This window comes from Cyprinodon variegatus, unplaced genomic scaffold (assembly GCF_000732505.1).
Source record: "Cyprinodon variegatus isolate N-32 unplaced genomic scaffold, C_variegatus-1.0 Scaffold149, whole genome shotgun sequence".
NCBI lineage: Eukaryota > Metazoa > Chordata > Actinopteri > Cyprinodontiformes > Cyprinodontidae > Cyprinodon > Cyprinodon variegatus.
In genome coordinates this window covers 1,234,181-1,252,122 of record NW_015150602.1, presented here as the reverse complement: position 1 = coordinate 1,252,122, position 17,942 = coordinate 1,234,181, and the positions used below count along the sequence as shown (strand labels likewise).

The window sequence follows — 17,942 nt, the reverse complement described above, 5'->3', positions numbered from 1 at the left end:
AACATGTGTACCAAGAAGATGGATATTTAGGAGCTCAATTTGCTCATCTTAGACGTCTGAACCCTTTTTCTTTAACCATTTTCTTGCTTCAAACCACTGTGTTTTTCCCCAATTATACAGGCTTTACACCCATTACTGGGTTGGTTTCATTTTATCCGCTTCCCATTTACTGCCATTCTCCAACACAAACTGATTAGAAAAAAATATTGGGTTTGAGGTTGAGTCTGTATTTTTCTTTAAACCAAGCAAAAGTGAAGATTAGGCTGGTATTATTTAAAATGCACATCATTGGGATGTTTTTAAATTGAAGGGGATGATGCCTCTCCAAAGCTGCAGCTGGTTTAGGAGAAGACCTCTGTGGGAGAAAAGAAGTCTTATTTCTTATGGATTTGAGACTGTCGGGAAAAGCTAAAAGCATGAAATTGCCATTTTTATGAAGTAAACATAACTTGACAATGTAGAAAATGGATTTATGGCATTCCAAGCCGACGGGAAGACAGACAACAGATTCAAATCTCAGAGGATTCGTTTCTGAGCCTGACGCTGTTAACAATTCTACATTTAAATTCACTCTAGATGCAGGGTAAAGTCACCTAAATCACGTTTTTATTCAGTCTCATGACTCTTTTGATAAATATTGTGCTTGGTTTGCGGGGCGTGCTTCTGATGCCTTCAGTGGTTATCGTTGCAGTAATTTTGATGTTCACAATTCTCTCTAAAAATACGCACCACACTAAAAAGAGGGAAGGAGATTTGTCAGTCTACCTTTAGGGTACCTCAAATAGGCTGCCATTAAAATTGATCTTTACCCAGGCTTTAAAAAGGTCTTAGAACTGTAATTCTACCATAGTTCCAATAAAGCACTTGTCGCACTGATTTTATCTAAGCATATTTGTTATGGTGTGTCTCAACTTGAAGTTACATCACATATTTAGCTTTATCGTTGTTTATGATTTAGACTTTTTTTAGACTTTAGACTGATTTTATATGTCATTTTGTTTACAATAGTGTAAAACAAAAAGAAATTTCATTTGGAAACAGCTCACTGGACAATTTAATCTTTTTAAAATTGATGCAGTCTTGTTCTATGTAATCCTTGTGTATTGGGTGCAATTGTCTGAAATTCATTCATGATTTAAATCACTTCAACACGTTTGCATAGCTCTGTAAAAGACACCATAACATTATTGATGAGTAGTTTAAGGAACATCTAGTAGATGTTGTGGTGGCCTTTGTACAATATCTGTAGTGTCTGCAAGGTTTTAACTTATGCAGAATAACTTTACCAGCAATCTCTAATGAACCACCTGCAGCTTCTCTCTTAGCTGGTCATTGATCTGCAGAAGCTTGACCGTCAGAGGCTGAGCAAGACCAGCCTGGAAAAAAAAAATGTAAATCCCTTTATTGTCCAACAGTGGCGAAATTCACTCTCTGCATACCCATCCCCTTGGGGAGCAGTGGGCTGCCATTGTGCCGGAGCAGTGCAGGGTAAAGGGTCTCCACCCAGAGTGGAGGCTGTGGGGATCGAACCGGGTACTTGCAACCTTCTCGGAGCACAAGCGCACTGCTCTAACACACTAGGCTACAGAAGAAAGAAGAAAGAGTGCTTATCTAAGGAAATGCATCATCCTGTTCACCCTAAATATATAGCTTATTGAGATCACGCAAATATACAGTATGTGTATACGTATATCTACATAGTAACGGAGTGTGCATTCCATTCTAAAATTAAGTATCTGCTTTTGATCATATGGTTATACTACCTGAAACACCAAACTGCAGGTCTCATCATGTATACTGCTGCAATATTTACCTATACATTCAAGTGTATTTATCTTTGGTGGATTAATGTAAGAATTCATCTTTTGAATCTTTTTAATGAAAACAATAATGCTATTGTAAGGAGCTTTTACATCATATTATACTAATACTACAACTAACTGCAAAACTGGCATAACTCTTCTTCCTTTTGAACATGGATCATGTACAGTGTAACTTCCTTATATGCTGCATTTGTATTAGGTTCTGGGATATAAAATTTAACAGACGTTTCTGTGTCTGAAGTAGGTTACAGAAGTTCAAGTGGTTTCTGCCTGACCAGGAGGAACGTTCAAAGCTCTTTATGCCGATACCCGCTACCTGGCGGTGCAGCATCGGGCGATACCATACCGATACCATCTGTTTGAAATTGATGTGTCTATATATGAAGAACTGCATACTACTTGGATGTAAAATAATTGCTATCATGGCTTTGTCAAGCTGCTGCCTACCTTTGGGAAGCAGGAAAAAGACTAATACAAAGTGAATCCAGTAGAACTTTTTATTGCCTACCTGGAATGATATCGATACCACCATTTTAGTGCTGGATCGGGGCCCCGCCCGATACTGGTATTGGTATCGGTGCAACACTAATTAAGACATAAGAATATCAGATCAGTACTGAAATATATGCCCTTTTATGTACAGAGCTGTATCACATAGATTAATTAAACCATAATGTACATCTAGGTTCTTCAGTTATTCGTTCTTAGTTGCTCAAAACTACACACCATAGTTTTGACATGTAGTCATTAAATATTGATCAAAGTAGAAATCTTCTTAAGATTTAAATTATTTGAATGTCACGTACCTTCTTTTAGACCGTGATTGAAGATTTTTATCAGGCCCAAAGAACAAAGGTAATTCACTTCTTTATTTACCACTTAAACTGGTAGCAGCAGATGAAGGGCAGCCAGCCGCTGATGTAGTTACAGACATAACTTAATAAGACCGTGCCCCCCTGAACATCAGCTGAGTTCAGTCCAGACAAACTTCAGCTTCTATCAGTAAAACGAGTGGAAATTGGCTTGAGCCCATTATCACTTATTTTATGCTCAATCTCCTTCCCCTGTAATTGCATTTGGGAGCTACTGGCTACTCTTGAAATATTAAGGTTTGAACACGCTGCTGCAGATCGCATTGATTTTATCCCAGCCTGGTTAGTTTAGTCAGAGGGCTTCACTTCACAGGCCGATAGGGAGCAGTCCAAGCTCCTAAGCTGAGGCACCTCTGTCTTTGCTCACTGTTTGCACTGTAGAGAAGTCTGTTGAAAAAGATCTAGCTATAATGAGACCAGATTGAGAACCTATTCTTTCTAAATGTAATTTCGCCCAGTGAACTTTGAGCATACAGAGTTAATGCTTAATTTTGTGAGACGGGTTGTCTTTCACTGACGTGTCACAGATGGTGCCTGTACAGCTGCCTTTGTTTCCTTCGGCAATCATTGTTACTCTCCTTGTGTTCATTGTTTTGTTTCTTTTACTTTGACAAATTTTTCTGTGGTTCTAAACGGCAGCTGTTATCGTTCTCTTCTGTTGGTTTTTGCCTGTCAAACACAACAGTGCAGGAGCTCCATATAAAAACGCTGAACATGTTTTGGTTTTTTGTTTTTTAATTCCACATTTAAATATCGAAAGAAAAGAGTTTGCACTTTTTGCCTTTAATATATTTCACTTTGTATAAATTAACCATTGAATAATAGAATATTATTTTTTCTTTGTTTGTTTTTGTTGGGTTATTTTCCTTTAAAAGCCTAAAGTTACAGAGCTCTGTGTCTTTACTCATTAGCAATATATAATTACAGTAAAATCCTCCAGATTATTGGACATGGATATATTGGGGCAGAGGAGTGACATTGTTGTGCCAAACACAGCTGAACAGGATGGTAATTATACTCCAGAAACAAAGAAAATATTAACACTGAGCTTCCTCTTATATAACCAACTCATTTAATGCTGTTAACATGAAAACATTGCAACAGCATCTGTAGTTTGTATTGTTATCATATGCAAATTTAGCAGGGAGATGAATTATTTTGTAGTCTTTATTTTCTAGAGGCATATAATACCTTATAAGATTAAAAGTATGACTTCTGTGTGGAATAGATAATTGTAACTTGACTTGATATAAAATCATGACTCCAAAACCAGACAGATGTTGGAAATTTCCACCAAAGTGTTTAGCCAAGCGACACTGGGGGGCATGGCCAAGCCTGGAGATGATTGGAAGGTTTCAGATGGGGGTGAGGTCAGGACGAGGGAAACTGACAGTGAATCTAATATGACTAAATACTTCGAGTGCATAAAAAAACAACTATGCTGACTAGTATATAATAAACAAAATTACCTTTAAAAAAAACATTTTTTGTCTTGGTTATGGTGTCAACAAACATTTAAAGTTAACTTCAACACGATCACCTCAGAGTTCACATCGCTCCATCTCCCCAGATCCAAGGTAGAACACCTAAACCATTATGACCTATTGCTGGGAATGTGACCTAGACTTGTGTCAACTAACCTACTGTACAGAACATTCAACTGCAGTAGCCACCTTTCAACCCATAGAGGGCAGCACAAAGACAATTTTAGGCCAGATATTGCAGAAACAAATTTCCTAAACTGAACAACACAACTATCCAAAATAAAACGGCAACAACCTTATAGCGTTCTTAAGGCCCAATTTAGACAGTTGAAAAAAAATAAACTTGAATAAGGGCTTTGGATAAGAGACTTCAGAAAGGCTTTCATAAAATTACCTGGTAGAAAATAAATATACAATCTGTGCGTTTAAATAGTTAAGTATTGATATAACAAATAGTCTTTTGTATCAGAAAATCAACCATAGCTCACTTCTCAAATCATACTAGACAGAATAATATCTGAAACAATATTAAGCTCTAAAAAATAGACTGTTTTTAATGTAATGATGGAAATAAAACGTAACAATCTGAGAAAGATTCATATTTAACAAACAAAAAAATCTCCCTCTATATTTTGTTTCATCTGATTTTTTTATCAATTTCCTTCATTCTTATTTTGCTGTAGTGCTGATTTTTCTTGTCAATGTTACATTTTTCAACAAAATCAACATGAAAGCCTTTGCAGGAATGGAGTCTGAAATTATATTGCACTCGCCAAATCTCCTTCACTGTGTCAACAGAGTCTGTTCCTCTGCTTGCTCCATCTGCTCTGCATCAACAAGAAAGCCCTCTTAACATTTGAATCAACATGAAAGAAGCACAAAGACTTAACTGCACAATCTGTAGTAGTTAGTCATGTCATGTTTTTAGCCTTCTCAAAGTATTTGATCCGCTTCTGGTGCATACTGACCCTCTGCCTCTGAAGTTTATTTATTCATCCAACTCAGTTTACCGATACCCTCTTAAACAGTGCATTAAATCTGAAAACTCTTTAATAAAGCTGGTTTACACTGTACGATTCTTTGCCCTTTTTGGGCCGATTTTCCAGTCGTGCGAGAATTTTTCGACCGGGCCGACTTTCAGCCTGATCGTGAGTAATGTAGTGTACAGGAGGTAACGAGGGGCCATCAGCCTCCCGATGGAATTGTAAAGTCGGGGCCGTCGTGGGCAAATCGCTCAGTGGGCATGCTCAAACAAGGATTCTTCTTCTTCTTCTTCTCCCTCTCAAATGAAAACACAAAAGCACAGTGGGGATGTGAGTGAAATGGAGTTCTTGCTGTAAAATTGACAGTCCGTAGTAGCCACGTTTGCTCAGCCATGTATTTGTCCAAATGCTTTGTCGTCTTTTATTTTTAGGGCTTTCAGCAAACAAAATTACACAAATTACCAAGGCAGTGCGTTTAACTGTAGTGAGCTTAATATTCCTCCTCTACTCATTTGGCTTCCGGATAGACGAGAACGAATAGTGCCATCTCACTGCGGAGCTGAGTCCGACTTGGTTTTTAGATGTACAGTGTGATCAGGTATATCCCATCAGAGCGTCGGGTCGCACAATGTGAGAACATATATCGTGAGCTGTAGTTTCGTTATACAGTGTGAGCTGTAGGTTTGTGCGAAGAGTGAAAAAAATCGTACAGTGTACACCTGGCTTAAGTGAAATAGACCAAGCATTTGATGGCAAAGATCTGTCTCGCTACAAACCCTTGCCAGCTATATATATTTTTATGAGTCCATTAAATGTTCACATGCTCTAATGTTTCTCAATGATCCAGACAGAAAAATCTAAAAAGTTTATTAAGTCTTCCGGATGGACTTAACTCAACTTATGGATAAAGGCTATTCCAATGTAAAAGAACACAAAACAATATCATTAATATTTGCTGTAATGTTAAGCCAATTTTAAAGTCATAGCCTGTTTCCTTTCATTATGTGCACTGATTTTATCATTACACCACACAGATGCTAAATATTGCTGAAAATGTTTGGTTTCCTCTCCCCTGGTGACTTTCTGACACCAAAGAGCCGTGCTTTTAGTGTAAGATGTTATCACACAGGTATGGTGTGTCCACAGCTTAGAGAGTGGACTGGATTTTAATTTTACGCCTGCCAGCCACCGATCAGGACCACTCTGGCGTTAACTTAGCCAATCACCAGCTGATTGGTCTGTGCATCTCTATTTCAAAAGTATCTTATGAATGAGATGAAATTCCATCCAACCCGACATCGCTGAGCTGCAGGAGTTTAATCCTGTATATATAGAAGTGCGGTGGCTGAGTTATTTATCTCCGTGGCGGAGACTGACTCTAGTCGGTACTGGCCCTGGCACTGCCAACATGAAGCATCTCCCTCCCCTTTCAAAAGCTCTGATTGTTAAAGGGAAGCATACATCACTGGAGCAGTGTTCTTTGGTTTGACACCATTGTTCAGATCCTCAGTTTTATATGTGTGTGTGTCTTCTCTCATCTTGCTTTTTCCCTCTGTGAGCACTTGTCCTTTGGTTTTCTCTCAGTCCTGTCTCAGAGACGAATGAATGAACTGAAAAATGTGACAGCTGTACTGCTAATTCCTCCATATGCATTGGTGTTTGTACAGGCACGTTCATTACCTCTTGCACACAGCCTGCGCCCTTCCATGTGCGTGCTGCGAATGAGTGTTTGTGTGCTATGTTGGAAGAGATTGTGCCCCAGTGTTACCCTGAGTTGAAGAGAGCACGTCATCTGGATTTGACCATCTGGCAGGACAATCGGTGTGAGTGTGTGTGTGTGTGTGTGTTACCAGTCTGTAGCTTCAAGAGTCCAAGGGGAGGGGATAGAGAGTAGCCAACAGAGTACAGCAGCACTTGCATAGCTGCTACATCCCATATGTTAGACAAGATGCCCTTGAGAAAATTTCTTCTCCTAAGAAGAGGCAACAACTTGAAAATAAAGAATCATTGGAAATACAGCGTTGTACAGTGATAAGCTAAATTAGTCTTTGATTTGCCTCTTTATATTTTTCAATATTACAGCCACAAACAGGGTTTTTTGTTGGGATTTAATGTGGTAAAATAACAAAGTAAAGTATGATTGTGAAATAGCTGCTCCAGCCACAGCTCAGACCTTTATTGTTGTATAGCAAAAATAAAGCTTTATATAACTAGTTACCAAGGCTGTGCCACAAACAGGTGGAGGTGTCTGGTTCTAAAGCTTATTCTCTGGCCTGCATTGAACAGGCTTAGTGGGCGGAAAAAAACTCTGATCATCTGAACAAACTGCATTCGCTCAACCAGACAAAGGGGTGGCGGCATTATGCTGTGTGGAGGCTTCTTTTCACCAGAAATGGGAAAATTTCTGTAGTTCAATCAGTTCCTTTCTCGTTCATCATACTGTCTGTAGCAGATTTGTCTTCCAGCCAGATGTAAGCCTATCACCATAAGAGATTTTACTGGATACATTTTTCCAAAATGTGTGCTGTGAACTATAATATTGTCATTTTGAACCATTTTTAACTTATACAATGACATAGATTATTAAACTTATTTCTAAAGAATACTACTGGCAGACATTTTGAATATACAAGATAAATAAACAATAAATGACTTTGTTTCATTTTTTTTATTTAAAAAAAAGAACTTTCCTTAAACGCAGATACAACCGAGATCAATAAAATTAAACACACAACCCAAACAATCTTTGATCTCCTTAATTACAGTATGTTGTCTTTTGTGCTCTTGTACACCTGTGTCATTTGTGATAAATATGTTTTCCCCTGGTAGTTCTCATTGGGTTTCAAAAGTTTGCACATTTGTCATTACAGTAAGCAAGCTCTTCAACTAAATTAAAGGGCATCTCCTTAGCGATCAAAGGAACTACATTGTCGGTACTGCACATAACTGTGCAGACATTTTGTATTTTGTTTGGAGGTTATTTGATTGTCAGGCAGCCTGAGACGGCCCACTGGTTAGAGTTTGGTTTTTGTTTACCAGCTTGGAAAACTGCACAAGGTGATCGTGTTTTAGATGCAGCTGCAAGTTTGTTGTTCTACAGCTTTTAGCTGCTAATGCTTCAAAGCAAATGCAATATAGAAGGTTTTCCAGGTTAAGTGGTTCACTGTGGCATTAAGCTGAAGTCCAAAGTCCCAAACTGCTGCAGTTGCATCCGGCTATGAAGCCATTTCCATCAACTACCACTTCACTGATCTCCTACTTTCATTTTATACTCTCTGGTAACTGTATGAGGCCACAGGTTTGGCGAGTAGCTGATGGATGAATTAACTCCACCCTATAGTAAGGAAAAAAGAAGGATTTGTTGAGTGGAGACTGATGTACAGAAGTGAAGCCTTTAGTCACTCAGTCTTTGGCAAAAAGAGAGGGAGAAACAGAAAACAAGCAGATAAATGTTAAATATCAATCCTATTAAAATGTATCATGTAAATACTGGTTATTTTTGATTAGATGCTTTGTTGTTTGGCATGACAAGCTGTTGGCATCACTATACCAACCTTAGCAGTGATCTTATACGTTGTCTTTAGATAGAAACTTTGTCTGAAAACCTTTTCAAACATCAACAGTAATAATTAGAGTCTAAACAATTGTTGTTCTTTTTAGTACAAATCTATTAGTGGTTAATAAATGTAAGCCTAGTTGGAGCTAAAATGTGTAATTTTTAGCAACGTCTAATGGTCAGACTGCAGTGACATGAACCGCCCCCTCACACTACCTCTCCCCTCCAGCTTTATGGAGCCCGTCATTTATAAGCCAATGCAAACGTAAAAATATAAACTTTCGTTTCATAGGTGATAATAAATAACAAGTATTTAGAGTATATTTTACATTTATCTCAGTAAATCCCTGTAATTATTACGCACTGTACCTTTAACGTGGGCTGCTCAGCGCAGTAGCACTGCTGCCTTGCAGCAAGAAGGTTCTGGGTTCGATTCCTGGTCCGGGGTATTTCTGCATGGAGTTTGCATGTTCTCCCTGAGCATGCGTGGGTTCTCTCCAGGTACTCCGGCTTCCTCCCACAGTCCAAAAACATGACTGTTAGGTTAATTGGGTTCTCTAGATTCTGCTTAGGTGTGAGTGTGTGTGTAAATGGTTGTATGTCCTTTTTGTCTCTGTGTTGCCCTGCGATGGACTGGTGACCTGTCCAGGGTGTACCCCGCATCTCGCCGATTGACAGCTGGAGATAGGCACCCGTACCCCTCGCGACCCCAATTTGGGACAACGGTGTCAGATAATGGATGGATGGATGGATGGATGGATGGATGGATGTACCTTTAACCATCTTCTCTGAAACTAGTTGCAAAGGGAAATCTGCTCAAAAACTAGCTCTCGCAAGAAAGTCTCTCTTTATCTTTATCTGTTTCAAATTAAAAGCAAAGAACTTTATTATCAGGAATGAAAACTGATTTTTATGCAGAAATAAAGGATTAAACAAATTGTTGGTGATTTCAGCACAACAGAGGAAAAACATATCAGGCTGCTGGCATAATCTGGTGTTCTACTGAGGGCTGTCTGATATGTTTGCCAATGATTTTCAATTGACATAAGTAGTCTAATTATGTGTTCCAAATATTTTTGGGGCTTTTTGTGAATCCCAGAGGCGGTAGAAATTAGAAGAGTGGAGGCACCATGTTGATGTTTGAGAACTGAGCTGCACTTTAATGTAGTATGGAACATTACTGTATTGAGTAGGAAAAAACCTGGCATTCAGTGAGGAGAGATGGACTGGTTATACTTGCTGCAGCAGTGTTTCGCAGTGAGCTTGTTGCAGATATTTTTGATTTATGCCCAATATTGAAGCGTGGTCAATATGTTATTCCATGCCACAACGCAAGAGGGACAAACACGAACTAGCTGTGGGTCTAGATACGGCCGAGGCGGCGAGGAAGTTGGGCTCAGTTTGTCCGAGAGCTGCGGTCCAGGTGTAAAAAGGGTCCCAGCGTTCTCGCGCACCTCGCTGTTCTAGCTGGTCCATCTTTACGAGTCATTTTCCGCAATGGCAGTCATGCAAACAAAACAAGCCGGTAAGGTACAAAACAGGAAATACACATAGTGTAGAGTGGATGTAGATTTGACCAATCAAAGGCCCCATATCTGCGACACTATCTGCGGTCACCTACAATTTTGGAGAGGTGCACCAGAGAGTCTGTGGCAGGGTTGGAGGCACATTTGCATTCACTGTGACACACACGCAGACAACCTGGTTGCTGAGTATAAATCAGCCTAGAGATGGGAAGCTAGGAGTGGGATTCAAGAAGTAAGCTATTATTTCTCTACTTAATTGAAATGTCCCCACCATAAACTGAATCACTGTGAACAATGTCATCAATGATTGAAAGTGGAGGCATTATTGTTGAAAACAAACAAGATGCTGTGGAAATTGTGAGTAAATTTCAATATTCAAAAAAAATGTGCGAGTTGTGTTTCTTTATGATGACATTTTTTTGGACAACATTAAACTAGATTTACGTAACCCTGATCATTAAAGGGAAATTGTGAGTCATGTTCCTAAAAAGATGTTGAAGTTTTGAATCCATCAAAGTATAAGAGAATTAATAGAACATTCTCACAGCATGTCGTTTACTAGAGATGTTTAAAGTTTTGTCTGATTTCTGGCCTCCAATTTTTAAGGTCTCTGACGTTAAAAACTAGCTTTGACAGTTTGAAGCCTATCCTTACTCCTCTACCAAATCACCCTGCAATTACAGACTGTCATTCCTTCACTCACAGCGAAGAATTGTTTAGATGTTGAGATATTCTGTAGATTTTAATCTGTGAATTATCTTGAATTGTTACACTGATGCTTCCATTGATTGTTCTGTCTGAATGTGGGAGTTTCTGTTCTCTGTTCTCTGTGTGGTTGTCTGATAGGATAATTGCTTAAATGGACAGATGGATTGCCGCTTCAATCGAAGTGTGTTTTGAAATGACTCAAATGTGACAGGAATCTCTGAAAGAAAACTCTTCTAATATTTATTGTTTTTTTTTAACCTAATCTCTGCCAATCTCAGATCCATCTGTTTTGTGTACTGGGTGCACTGTTATTTGGCAGTTGAGTAGTTTGAAGAAATCCTCACTATTTTGCATTTATGTATAAACTTGAAGGCCTTTTAGATTTTGGTTCATCAGTTGACGTGTGTTTGTAGCCTGATGAGACACTATGGCAAATTGTGCAAGAATATCCGTCTATTCATAAGGCCAGATGAACAAAAAGTAAATTATTGTGGTTTGAATTGAGTCAAACATGATGTAAAGTTTTTTAGAGGGATGCAACACTACATTAAACCTTTTGTTACAGAAGGGTTACCACATCTAAACCACATACATAAGGTATTATGGGAGAAAAAGGCTAATTAGCTACCAGGAACTCATTCCGTCTACTAGAACAGCAACCTGAGGAGCCCAGAGGCTGTTTCAGCCCAGATATTGAGGCATGAAAGGCTGAAACACTGAAATGTTCACATGAGCTGTACTGGGCCAATATCTTAAGGTTTTGTTAACTGATGAAACTCTTAAAGGATCAGATTTTCATCCCTGGGTCAGAATCAGATGCGAACAAAGAGCTCCACTTCAACTCAGGCCACAGCAGGGTGGAGGTGTGGTTCTGGCATCCCCTGCTATTATTACTGACTAAAAGGATTTTTTTTTGGCTTGAAAAGTGACTTCTCAAACCTGCAGGTTTTTAAAAGACATTTTCTCTTACATTTGTCTAGAAGAACATCTACATCTTATAAGGAGATTGTTTTTAGGTAGAATAATGCTCAAATGTCTGCATATAAGTACTCTAATGTTATTCAGTAGTCAAATAAAAGCACAGGTCTATAAATATACGTGTATATTTAATAAAATGGAGAGGACTCCAACAAAGAAATAAAATTACAGATGTTGTGCTGCGTAAGTTTCCTGCTGTTGCAGAGTGATCTGTGTAAATTTACTCCAAAGTTGCTCCGGCATCCATCTGGAAAAATGATCTTGGTACACAGGGCGTTGTCCTCCGAGGCAGAATAAAAATGCTCTAATGAACTACAGGGTGCTTATTAACTGCTGGATTTTGTCTGTGGGGGAGCATTGGATAAATTCAGGATATTATATATTATATATACACGAACTTTAGCAGATATTTTTAATGTTGTTTTTCATTTAAAGTCACCTCATAATTATGCAAATAATTGTCCTAAGAGAGGCCAAACTCCTCTTTTACCATTCTAAATAAATAGGTGAGAATTTTACTAACACTTGAGGTTGACTAGCGAGTCTGTATTTGTTTGATGTCAATAAAAAGGCCTCAGCAATAAATGCCACCTACGATTTGTCCAAACTCCATCACTAATAGAGGCTTGTTGTTATCTCAACATTTAAACCCAATCAAGACAACCTCTGCAATGGCTTTAATTGAAGAAATAAAGAGGATAAGGGACCATTTAAGCCAAATACAAACTCAGGGACAGAGTAAGGTTAAAATTTACTGCTGTTTTTGGGACCAGAAATCTTTAATGGTTCTATGTAATGCCAGGGCTGCACTTTCACTATACTCTCTAAAGTTGCTGTTGCTTGACAAAGTTGGCTATGTCATGGATCATGCCCCATGCAAAGAAGTTACACAACTGACATTTGTTAAGGTGTTGCATGCCTTGCTCAGACTGTCCCTTCCTCTAGGCATTTAGACTCACCTCATGTAGAAAAGTTCACGGTTGATGATCATTGCTTCATTGACTGGACACAGCTTCTGCTGTAACCGTTATCTGCTCTTATAAAATCCCTTGAGGACAAACATCCTGCATGTCGATCAGGGTGTCGGAGACAGAGAGTGTCTCTTTTTCTCTGTGAGCCTGTGGGTGCTTCAGATCAAACATGAATGCAGTGGTGGAGGGATTCTTGCCCTCAGGTGGGAGGCTTGGTATCGGGCCACATAGCGATGGATGTTATTTCGTCCCTCGCCCCGGGTCTCATCACAGCCCTGGTTGTTGTTCCAGATGCTTGGCCTCACATCCAGGAAGAGGAGGAAAAATGAACAGATTGAGGCCCACTTTCTGCATACCTCCTTCCTTCTTCATGCTGATTTTTCTAATCTGTAAGGATGAAACGTAGTATTAGCTGTTTTATTTCTCATCAAGCTCATATAAGCAAATTTCCAGCATAATTTAAGTGTGGAATAGAATTCAGTTTGATAAATTATGCAAAACAGGAAATGGTGATAGTAGAATAACTTCCTATGTTACATGGTGAATTAGAAGTAAAATAACTGTTTTGTTCAGTTTAATAAGACAAATGTAGTTGCTACCAGCCTTCTGAAATTAAGATAATGTTCAAGAGAAGCTGTCTGAAAACATAAAGTAGGATTAAATGTAACAAAACACAGATTAAGTAGGTGAGTTGGTTGCACTCTGTTTTATCAATGTAAGAAGACTGAATATATTTACATACCAGACTTTTAATGTTTTTGTCTGTTAAGTATTTAAAAGCCTGATAACACTTTTCCTGCAGCTTCCTTCTATGTTAAATGTATTCGAGTCTGTAGCTTTTTACATTAAAATGTAAAAAAAAAAAAAAATGAGGATCACATATATACATTTACATACAGAGTATCTGCATTAAGTTCTGACCTTCCTGACTCCGCCATCGGTTAATGACCCTTCTCTAAGCCGGCAAGAAAAAGCCTGAGAGAAATTGTCATTATCTTGGGTTTTCAGCCCAGTGAATAAATCCAATTCTGATACAAAAGTCTACAAAGTGAAGCAAGCAAACTCTCAGGGGACCACCGCTTGTCTCAGCTGTGCTTAGATCCGCCGAATAATTGGTCCTTAGTTTTGTTTACAAGCTCTGCTACTTTTTATTTCCCTCTTTCTAACTACAACTACATTTAAAGTCATTAAGGCGAGTTGGTGACCTAAGAATCTAAGTAAGATTCTTATTCATTTTTGTGATGTTAAACAGCAGGATGTAACAGTCCAATGAGTGACATCAAATCCTAGCAGCACGCTGAGAAAAGTTCTAATAGATGAATTATTGTATAATACATTCTTAATAAGTTCTGTTTCCCATTTTGTTTTTTTATTCTTGTTAAGGTAAGATCTGAAGTGAGGATAAGCTAGAATGCCACTGTCAGGGCATCCCAATATCAATCCATGATAATGAGTGAAAACAAAGCAATTGCCTTGTTTTTAAAGAAAATACATCTTATTACATAAAGAAAACTTTTCTATGAATTTACAAAAGAAAGTGCATACTATGCACAAACATTTTACTCCTTAACACTTGTCCATCATTGGCCAGGAGACATTAACCTGGCTTATAGTAAGAAGAATGTTGTTCATTTTATTTGCTGAAACATCACTGCAGCAGTGATCAACCATTTGTTGACTTACTGACACGGGTTAGACAACTGGTTTGTGCTTTGGATGCCAAGGTTGTGACTGCACCACGCTTTAATCTGTTAAAATAAAAAAATTCAAAAGTGACTGAACATGACCAGCACTAACCTACTTGGTGTATGTAAAACGTATGGCCCAATTAGAGTCATCCAGTCAGGATGCCTCTCAATCTTCATTCTGTGTTTTATTGCTATTCTGGAAAGGGATGGCAGCACCACTGGGCTGACAAAGAGAGCAACAGATGATGGATGATGGAAATTTAGGAAGCCTCATGGGCAGGCCACTGAAGGGTAGAAAAACAAGAGCTCTCTTATTTATTCTTCTCCTTTGGGTAGAATAGAGCCTCTGCGAGAACAGATTGGTAATAGAACCTCTTTATTACTTCTAACAAGAAGTTATGAATGACATTAGGTTTTGGAGTATTTACTGCAAGCAGATAATTTCAGGTGTATAATGATATTTTCTGGAGCTGGCGATAAGGTTTCATATGCAGTTGTGTTTTGTAAACAGATAGATCCAGGATAAAAATCAATGGATGGTTCAAACACACCGGCACAAGCACTGATATTCTCCAACTTTCCTCAGATTCTTTCCTGATAGACAAGAAAAAGAAACATCAGAGTGTTTAGGGAGGTGTCCCTAATTCCAGTTTAAACAAACAATGCTGTGTGTTTCGGCTGTTTCTGCAGTCATCCCAGAGGAAATGTCACTTATGCATACAACACAGCAAACAATCAGTTTATTTAATGAGCCTCTCTGAAACCACCAGCTAGCTTTCCCTCAGGTGATTGGCAGGTAATGTTTGTCACTAACAAACCCCTGGGAGGGATGGGAAAACACAACCTTGGGTTGCTGAGGATTGTTGTGTGTTTTTGCATGATTAGTCACTAATGACTCAGTGATGTGGTGCATCAACTGCTCTCATTTTACTAATTTTATTTATTTATTTTTTGGTCAGCAATTTTAACCGATAAAGCCTTATCTTAACACCCCTCCCAGCCACATGAAAAAAACTAAACATCAGGAATCTTTATATCTGTTAAGATTCTCAGTCATCCAGGTCTTGGTCAAGCTTGGAAAAAGTTAAGTTGAGGCAACTGGATGTGAAGTTTTTTTTATGGATTGTACAAATGGTTAAGGAAGCCATCTTTATTAACCTGGAAAAGCCATCTCTCAGCGGAGGGGGTTGTCTTAGACATAACCTTTCACCCACCTACAAAGCACTTTTAGGAACACCCAGAAGATTCCCCTTTCACCCACCCTCACCTGACTCACACTCCAATGGGGCACATGACCGAAACCACCCTGATGACCCATTAGAAGCACCTAACTAACATTAATACCCCCCGTGACCTCCATGGCCAATCCAGTGGGAGGGATCAAAGCCACCTTATGTCCCCCTTAATTCTTTGTTAGACCTACAGTAACTGAAGATGCCTCTTTGATGAGATGCAAAACATCTTATAGAAAACTTCACATCCAGCTGCCTAGACTGAACTTTTTCAAGCATCAGGATTCTTTTTTAATTACAATTTGAAATGTTACTTTCTCAGCCTCAGCTGACTGATCAATAAACTACTGCGACTTTAAGAACTATATCTGTATGTGGACTAATGGCTTTCTGACTGTACGGACCCCAGTACGAGAGATGGGAACCCCTGCATCCTCCACCATAGTCCTCATCACTGGTGTCCAACAGGGCTGTGTTCTTAGCCCAGTCTTCTACAAGCTGCACACTTATTACTCAGCTCCTAAATCTCACCAAATTTGCAGAAGATACAATAATTATAGGACTTATTAACAGCAATGAGGAATTGCCATAGAGATAGGAGGTCTGACCACTGACCACCTGTTGAGGTATCAACCACCTCTGTTTCAACACCAAGAAGCCAAAAGAAATTTACCCTTTAAAATCAGGATAAGAACACAGTTCGGCCAGAGCATCAACAACTTATGTGGAGCGGATCAAAAACTTTAAGCTTCTATAAGTGTAAACCTCAAAAGACCCAGACCGGACTTTGAACCACACCCTGCACCATTGTTTTCTTTATAAGAATTAGAGATGGAACAAAGCCTCCCCTTTACTTCTGTTGAAAAACTTGAATGGGTAGTATGGAATGCAAGGTGCACTGCTTCTGAGAGCTGTAGCAGGTCATCAACTGCATGGCAGTTCATCAACTCCCCACTTCCACATCAAGAGGAGATTTACTTAAACACTGTCCTCTGATGATCCACAAAGATCAGGGGCGACCCAGGACACTCTCCTTTCATTACTATTCTCTCTAGCACACATCATGTGAGGCAACACCTTCACCAATTGTGAAGAAATAGCAGTCCAATAAATGTCCAATAAATGCATTACTCCACAATTATTTCATTTCATTAAGTTGTTCACACTGTTTATTAAATAATATATATTCACTACATGTGATATGTATCGTTTACAACAATATTAAAGCTGCTTCTTAAGTGAAGTTGGGTACTTTCCTGATACAGCTGATAACCTTTACTGCAGATTAGTGTGCATGGCAGAGTGGTTAAAATTCAGGGATAAAGATCTCAAACACACATCAGAAGCGGTTTTAGGATGGCCCTCGACCTTAACCTATTTGAAAAATGACAGCTAGTGGAGTCTGTATCAGGAAACCATTAAACATTTCTGTTAATTAAGCAATTGGTGTTAGGAAGAGTAGTCAAATATTTGGCCAAAATCATGCTGAAACTAGTGTCTTTACAGAAAGATATGTTTTCTGTATCTTAGCAAGCAGTAACTATTAGCAGTTTTTTTTTGTTTATCTTTGCTGTTTTTTGTCAGTGCATGCATTAAAATAATGGGGAGGTGCAAAGTGCCGAGTGAGTGAATCTAATGAGATATCGAGAATGCAAGGAATCTGCCTCCTATTTTATTTTATTTTTATCGTCATTACTATAGTTTACCCGCAGATGGTAAAACAAAACATTGTATGCTTTTTCTAAAATAAAAAATCAAGACAAGATGGTGTTAATCAAATGGAAAAAATTGTTCTAGATCCCTGATTTTAGCACTCCATATACAGCCATTAAAGAGCCTTCGAATGATTGTTACATTTCAATTTGCAGTGTAACTACACAAGTCGATTTAGCAGAAGAAGCAATGCAAGATGTTGGACTCAAATTAAGGGACCAGCTGATTTATAACTGGAAAAGCTCAGCTAATCCATAATTTCATCATTTAAAATCATTTGTGTCAGGGCATCACAACCCAACACGTTGTGCTACTTATATTTCTGTCTAAATCTACCAAAATCAGCAACACCCTGTTGTCTAAATTTTTATTTTTAAGTAGAAAACACAAAATATTTTTCATTATATA

At 38.6% G+C, this 17,942-nt stretch overlaps 1 protein-coding gene across 1 annotated transcript in view; it reads left to right on the top strand.

Moving 5' to 3' along the window:
• The window catches only part of LOC107086345 (myelin basic protein-like), an 85,732-nt gene that overhangs the window by 64,842 nt on the left and 2,948 nt on the right, over positions 1-17,942 (top strand). The gene's annotated exons all lie outside the window — the stretch shown is intronic.